Source organism: Vicugna pacos, chromosome 16 (assembly GCF_048564905.1).
Source record: "Vicugna pacos chromosome 16, VicPac4, whole genome shotgun sequence".
Taxonomy (NCBI): domain Eukaryota; kingdom Metazoa; phylum Chordata; class Mammalia; order Artiodactyla; family Camelidae; genus Vicugna; species Vicugna pacos.
Genome location: NC_133002.1, coordinates 40,430,187 through 40,438,378, shown reverse-complemented (window position 1 = coordinate 40,438,378; position 8,192 = coordinate 40,430,187). Strand labels below are relative to the sequence as shown.

The following is an 8,192-nucleotide window of genomic DNA, read 5'->3' as shown; positions in this document are numbered from 1 at the left end:
AGTCAAGTAAGCCAGAAAGAGAAAGAAAAATACCATATGAGATCGCTCATATGTGGAATCTAAAAAAGAAAATTAAAGAAAAAGGCAAATGAACATAAATATAAAACAGAAACAGACCCATAGACATAGAATACAAACTTGTGGTTGCCAGTGGGGAGGGTGGGAAGGGACAGACTGGGAGTTCGAAATTTGTAAATACTAACAGGTATATATAGAATAGATAAACAAGAGTATACTGTATATCACAGGGAAATATATATAAGATCTTGTGGTAGCTCACAGTGAAAAAGAATGTGACAGTGAATATATGTATGTTTATGTATAACGGAAAAATTGTGCTCAACACTGGAAATTGACACAACATTGTAAACTGACTATATAACTCAATAAAATAAAATTTAAAAAATTTGTGCCACTGGAAAAAAATTGTCAATTAATTGTAAGTCTCCATCAATTGCAATCAGTTGTCATCTTGATTTCTAATTTGTTAAAATGTGAAAAAAAACCATGTATCTCAGAATAAACAAATCAGTGTGTTATATACACACGAGAATGCAGGCATTATGTTTCTCTGGTGGTAAGACTATGAATGATCCATGTTATGCTTTTAAAAACTTTCCTTTCTCTTTGACAAACCGTGCTGGAGAAACTGCATATCCACACAGAAAATAATGAAGTTGGATGCTTATCTTGTACTATATACAAAAATTAAGTCAGGGAGGAGGGTATAGCTCAGCGGTAGAGTGTGTGCTTAGTGTGAATAAGGTCCTGGGTTCAATCCCCAGTACCTCTGTTAAAAAATAAATAAACCTAATTATCGCCTCCCCCCACCCCAGCAAATAAGTCAAAAGGGACTAAAGACCTAAACATGACGCCTGAACTGATGTAACTCTTAGAAGAAAAAACAGGGGGAAAGCTTCAGGATGTTCGATTTGGCAATGATTTCTTGATAAGGACACCAAAAACACAGGCAACAAAGGCAAAAATAGACAACTGGGACTACATCAAACTTAAAACTTCTGCACAGTAAAGGAAACAACCAACAGAGTGAAAAATCAACCTAAGAAATGGGAGAAAATATCTGTAAGCCATATACGTGATAAGAGGTTAACATCGAGGGTATATAAAGAAATACAACTAAACAAACAAAACCCAAAAAACTAATAACCTGATTTTAAAATTAGCAAAAAAAACTTGAGTAGACACTTCCCTAAAGTAGATATACAAATGGCCAAGCATATGAAAATATGCCCAACATCACTAATCAGAGAAATGCAAATCCAACTACAATGAAATTACACACCTTCACACCTATCAGGATGACCACTACGAAAACAGGTATTGGCACTGATGTGGAGAAATCTGAACCCTTGTGCACAGTTGCTGGGACTGTAAAATGGTGTAGCCGCTAATAGAAAACAGTTTGGAGGTGCCTCAAAAAATTAAAAACAAAATTACCATATGATCCAGCATTCCCACTTTTGGGTGTATATCCAAAAGAATTGAACACAAGATATTTAGATATTTGCAACCCCGTGTTCATCGCAACAGCATTCACAATAGCCAAGAGGTCGAAGTAAACAAAATGTCTAATGACAGATGAATGGATAAAGAAACGTATAATGGAATATTGAGCCTTAAAAAAGGAAATCATGTCATATGTCACATGACCCTTGAGGACTTTATGACCCTTGAGGACTTTGTGCTAAGTGAAATAAGCCAGTCACAAAAAGACAAACACTGTATGATTTCACTTATGTAAGGTACCCTGAATAGTCAAACTTAAAAACAGAGAGCAGAATGGTGGTTGTCAAGGGCTGCGGGGAGGAACAAAAGGGGAGTTGCTGCTCAGTGGGTATAGGGTTTCACTTTGTATGATGAAGAAGTTCCAGAGATCTGTTACACAACCATGTGCACATAGTTAACGCTCCTGTACATTTAAAAATGGTTGACAGTAAATTTTATAGCTTTCCTGAGTCTCCCCAAATCTTCACAATCTCTCTCTGTATTTTTTAAGTTCTACAAATAAGCAAGGATGACTTTGGCAGTGGAGGTGACAGGGTGACAATGGCATGATTGGTCCGGTTTGCATCCCCTCCCCCGAGGCTGGTGTACAAGGGAGCTGGGCCCTGAGGTGGGGCTGGCAGGTGGCCATGCTGCCCTGCCCTGTCTAGTGGGCTCCTCTTCCCACACCAACTCCACTAACCCCTAGGGGAACAGGCCCTGTGGCCACAGGCCAAAGAAAGATAGAAGGACCTAATTTCCCCCAACCCCCGGGCTTTTTTTTTAATTTAAAGAAAACACAAAACCTACAGTATCATAATAAACATTCAAATTTCTAAGCTCAGCTTTTTGTTTTTTTCATAGAATAGAAACAAAATATTTGCAATAAAGTCCCCTTTAATCCTATCTCCAGTCTCCCCCTCTCGATTTTTCTAATGTTTTTACTTTTACCTACTTTGTGTGTCTTTCCCTTTGCTTTAATAAGTGATATGTATTGTTCTCCATCTTAAAATCACAAGTGATTTTGGGCTCCTTCTATGCTGATAATCCTTTGAATCTGGATCATTCCTTTTAAGAATGATCTAGTGTTCCATGGTATAGACAGACTGTCAGACTCCTCCATTCGGGTAGCCTCCAGTTGGTCACTCTAGCACTGTCCCCAGGGACACCCCTGGGGGTATCTCCTTGTGCGTTCATATCAGCTCCTTCTGGGCAAGGCCATCTTGTCTAAACAGATGTTTACTTGGCGTCTCCAGCACGAGGCTCGCTCCAGGACCTGGAGGGCAAGCGGGAAGTGAGGGCAACTGGGGAAAGTTTTGCATACATAGACGGCCGTCCCTGCGGGGTCAGCGGGGGAAGCTCACCTCCCCTTGCCCCTGAAGCCTGGCCCCCATCCCTCTCGGCTCCTTGCATCTCTCTCTGAGGGCCAGTCCCGTCCATGCCTGCACCGCCCTTCTTGACCTCTCGGCTCCAGGTGGACTCGGCCCCAGCTCCCGCGCTGCCCCCCATATCCTGCACCCTGGACTGAAATGACCCAGCCAAGGTCACACGGCGGCGAGCGCAGCGGCCCGACACGCCAGCGCGGACCCCGGGCCCTGGCTCGCTCGCGGGCCGCGGTTTCCGCTCTGGCTGGGTAACAGGCGGCCGTCTTGGTTCCTCTCCCTCTGAGCTCTCCCCCCGCGGCTGCCCCTTTCAAATTCCCTGAGGGCCTTTCTGCAGGCACCGTGCCCCTGGGGGCTCCGGAGACGGGGCGGGGCCGGGCTGGCGCGCACCGCGGGTTCGGGTCCCGCCGCAGGTAGGACGCGGGCTCCTGGACTTGGCCCTGTGCGGGCTCCAGCGGCTCCTCGAGCGGGGTCTGGGCGGCCGGGCCGGGAGAGCCGTGCGGCCGGGCCGGGGGCGGGGCCGGAGGCGGGGCACCGCCCCTCCCGCGCCTGCGCCGCCTCCCCTCCACTGAGAGCTTGCACTGCTCCCTCGGCTGTCAGGCGCGGTGGCCAAGTGGTAAGGCGTCGGTCTCGTAAACCGAAGATCGCGGGTTCGAACCCCGTCCGTGCCTGAGGCTTGAGGTTAGGGTCTGGTTGTGGGGGCCTTGGTGTCTCCGTGAGTACCGTCCTTACCTCTAAGACACGTTATCTTTTACTTTTCAGATTACGTTTAGGCGCTCTTAGGTCCCACCCCTACCCCCCTCCACCCCCTGGCTCCGCGGTGGCCAGCAAGCCGGGGCTCAGAGCATCACTAGGCTGACGGGCTCGGCCCCAGCTATGCGGCGCTTCGCTGGTCACCCCGCGTCTGCTCTCCCCCAGCTCCCCAGGTGAGACTGGTCTGGGATCCCTGTGTTACCTGTGAGGACACTGTGGCCCCCTCTGGCACTGGTGTAGTCAGCGGTGGGTAGAATCGGGGGAGAGGTCTGTTCTCAGTGGTTTTGCGTGTCTTGAGGGTGGAAGAACTTTGCAGAAAGGGCATTTGAGCTTCTGAAGCACTGGTTTTTGCTTGAAAGGTGAGTTTTTCACGCGGCGCCTGCTATCTGCCTTCTTGTCTAGGAAGCCAATTGAACCACATCGTTCAGCTGGCGTATGACTTTTCCTTTCCCACCCCTTGTGAACTGGCCCTTTAAGTCTGGCATCTGCCTGTGTGATCATCTGAATCTGGCCCCTAGCCATTTATGACAGTCCCCAAGTCATATCTAGGATAAACAGCCCAATTTAATCTGACATGAAATTGAGTGCTTTCATTCCTGATATGCTCCAGTCTATTTGTCCCTTTCTTCCATTGTAACACTCAGGACTGAAAATACAACTCCAGATGTAGTCTCATTAATAGAACTTCACCTCCCGCATTCTACATCCCCTGCTTCTGTTAATGTGACCAAAAAACACATTACCTATCTGCAGGCCCCGTTGCATGTTGACCATGTGGAGTGTCACGTGGATTGAATGTCAGCAGAGTCTTCTTTGGGGAAATGTCTAGAGTTATCAGAAGACAGGATGTGGGGCTCAGGCAGCCATGAAATATACTGATCTTTTCTCTTAAGATTCCAATAAATGGAAGACATGCCCTTGGCTTTTGAAGGGAATGCTGAGCTAGGGTATCAGTGTCATCATGGAATTGTCACTAAATGCAAACTGATTTTTCAGACATTTAGATTCCGGGCATTCAGGGGTAGGAAAGGGAAAGGTTCTGAACGACTGAGTATTGTCTTGAAGCTTGTCCCTCAATTTGGGTTCCTGATGAGAAGGAAATCTAAGGCTGGACACTGGGTTTCCTGCAGTTGCTGGAGCAGAGAATTTCACCCAGCAGAGGGAGGTGGATGAGCCAAGCAAAAGTCAATGAAAGGGGGTCAAAGTACAGAAAAAATCAACATACAGCTGTTGGGGGAAACATGGGCCCTCAGAGGTGAAAAGCCAGAGGTGAGGGCCAGGACTGGGGGTCAGGTTTGGTCCCAGGTCAATGTTGGCGGGAGGACATGGAAGTGCAGGCAGGACAGATAGACTGGAGTGTATCAGGTACAGGGTGAGCGTGGGAGCTGAGAAGTCTAGCAATTACCTGGAAGGCCCACAGGTATCTACACTCACCTCTGTGGGGCTGGAGGTACATCACAGGCTTGAAGGGGGAGGGCAGAGGCAGAAGGAGACACCTGTGTTGAGTTAGTTGCACCACCTGTATTAAATCACTTACATACCGCAGACTGCAACTTCCTTAGTTGCAAAATTCAAGTGTTGACAGGGATGTTTCCCAAATGACTCGTGGCCTGAAATTCTAAGTTTCTACCTTAGAAGCAAGGGGGCCTCGAGCTGCCCCGCCTATCTCTCTCATGGCTGCCAAGGTGGTGAATCATCATAGCCCCTTTCACAGTGGGGCCTGGTCATGGCGCCCTCATAATGACACTGTATGTCCCTGGCTCCTCCATCCAGAGTGACCATCAGTCCTCCCCGATGGGCAGGACCAGAGCTGCAAAGACCCTACCCCCTGCTAGTTTCCCCTCGCTCCGACTGCCCCACAGCAGCTCCCCCCAGAGTGTCGAACAAACTCGGGGCCTCTGGTACTGCAGTTGGAGAGCCACGTAGGCAGGCATGGCCATTTGTGGGCAGCAGAAACCTCCAGGATATTTTTAAAAATATAAACTACTTTAGGTCAGGCCGCTTCCTTCCTGTGAGAGAATATTATTTCACTTAAAAGCAGAATTTGGCAAGTATATAAATTTTGCCTCATGCCGTCAGTTTTAGTCCCATATTCCAGCCTGGAGATGTATATTTTTAAATCTTTTATTTCACAATAAAACACATATTCAGAAACCACACAACTCAAGTGAATATCTTAATGAGTTATTAGAAGAACACCACCCAGGTCAGAGAATTTTGCCAAACACCCAGAAACCACTTTCTCATGCCCCTTCCCAATCATAACTCCCCACAGCCAGGAGCAGCCATACCTCTGACTTTTAATCATTTCCTTGCATTTTTATTTGTCACATAATTGTGCATCTTTACATCTTTATACCCTAGAGTTTAACTTGGCTCATTTAAAAAATGTATATATCTTGTAAGCTTTGTTTCCCCCCACTCACTAGGATTCTCTTTCTTCCCTTTCATTGCCTTGCAGTGTGTCTGTTGAGGAACCTGGCCCATCTGACCTGTAAAGTTTCCTGTAGTCTAGACTTTACTGACTTCAGAGTGGTACAGTTCAAGTTTCTCTGTTCTCGGTAGTCCCTGCAAATTAACAACTAGATCCAGACACTGGATCACAGTCAGCTTCCATCCCTTTGGCAAGACTTGGGTATCACCTCCTCTGAGACACCTGTGATTCCCCCAGGTAACTCAGCTTGTTGTCTGGGACCTCTGTGTGTCTCACACCTTAGCTGGGAGGCCCCTCAGAGCTGGGACAGCTTCTCATTTGTGTCTGTGTTTCTAGCATCTGGCACAGAGACAGAGCCCTGGCCCAAGAGAGGACCCTACCTAAAGTGCTGGGGAGGTCTTCTCGGAGGAGGTGACGTCGTGGCTGGGCTCTGGAGCACCAGAGCACCATAAGATCTTGGCTCTTTCTGCCCTCATTCAAAAAGCCTTGACATTCAAATATCATGATCTAGGTTGCAGCTAAGCAGGCAGGTGCTTTTCTCTATCCCACCCTACCCCACCAACACCTTGCACATAAAATGGAATTTCAAATATAGAAACAAATATTCTCTGTCAATGGTTTATTAGCAAACACTAAAGGTCCAACCACATCCTTCAGGACAGAAGTTATCAGTTTGGAATGAGGGACTGATAAAAATGATAGCAACCATCCAGCCCTCTCCTTTTATAGCCAGAGACAGGCAAAGAGAAGGGCAGTGATTTGTTCCAAATCATCCAGAAAGCTCTACCTGTATCACATAGGTTAAGCTCTTCTGCAGGATGAGCACAAATCTGTTTGGAAAAGTCATCTTCGACTAGAATCTGACATGTACCCAGGAGGTGGCCCAATTCTGCCAGCCTATGGGCCAGGCAGGTACTTCACTTGTCTAATTTTCACCCCTGATCAACAGAAAAAGCACATAGTGAACAAATTCACTAGGCTTGGCTCCAATCACTAGGCTGTGGAGACAGAGGAGGGACATAGACACTCCTTGTCAACCATTGGATTCTCCAGGAGACAGACCCCTAGTTCTTCTGAACCAAGGGTGCTGCTACCATTTTCCAGGTATTTACCCTGCCCATTGAAGGATTTCCGAGAACCCGAAGGGAGCAGGCTGGGACACTCTGAGCCAGCAGGGCTCCCATGTCCTGACTTTCCAGGAGCTGCCCGCCATCCTCTCAGCCTCATTTCCCGGGTCACATTCAGAGGGCACAGCAGAGTGTCAGACCATCTGCTTCCTCTTCACCCCACCACCCCTATCAGGCAGGAAAACTGAACCCAGCTCAAGCACTGCCTTGGCATTGCTGAAACATCATTACACCAGGACAGAAGCAACACCTTTCTGGGGAATTTATCCTGCTGCTGCTTCCTGCAACCAAGGGTTGTATCTTGTCTCCTCAAGAGAAGAGAAACTGGGTGGGGGAGTGGGTATAGCTCAGTGGGAAGATGTGTGCCTAGCATGCATGACATCCTGGGTTCAATCCCTACTGCCTCCATTAAAATAAATGCGTAAGTAAATAAACCCAACTCCCTCCCTCCCTAAAAAAGGAGAATAAATAAATAAGAGAAGAGAAGCTGGGAGAAATTGCAGAGAACTCATCCTAGAGAACTGATGAGAGTTTGCACAGGAGTGAGGAACTGAAATAAATGGTCTTGATCTCTTTTTGCTGTAAAGATTTTACCCCCAAGCCTGAGCTCTGGGGCTCTCCCTCAGTCTAAGCCATCTGAGCCAAGAGAAACAAAATTGCCACCTGAGCAAAATCTGCTGAGAAAATCAGCCCCGTGAATTCCATGGTTACATACAAAGTACTTTACGTTATCTGCCCCTCTTGTCTATGTTCACCAGAATCCCTGTGTCTTCTGTCCAAGTTCTTTCTGACTGATGGCAGGAAACTGAAAACGCAGCACAATCGTGACGGTGGAAGTGGCATCCAATGGGTGGGATGGTCCAGAGGAGGAAGTTGAATGGAAAGAGTTTGGTACATTTGGAGCGACCTCAGGTAAATCATTTCATTGCCCCCAGCCCAGTGTCTGTATCTGTAAAATCAGGTGTTCTCGTTAGAGAATTCCACAGCACTTTA

General features: G+C 47.3%; 1 non-coding gene across 1 annotated transcript; it reads left to right on the top strand.

The window, feature by feature from the left end:
• Positions 1 to 3,484: 3,484 nt before the first annotated feature.
• On the top strand, positions 3,485 to 3,556 carry TRNAT-CGU (transfer RNA threonine (anticodon CGU)). Its single transcript has one exon. It is a non-coding gene; the product is annotated as a tRNA-Thr (tRNA).
• The last annotated feature ends 4,636 nt before the right edge of the window (positions 3,557 to 8,192 follow it).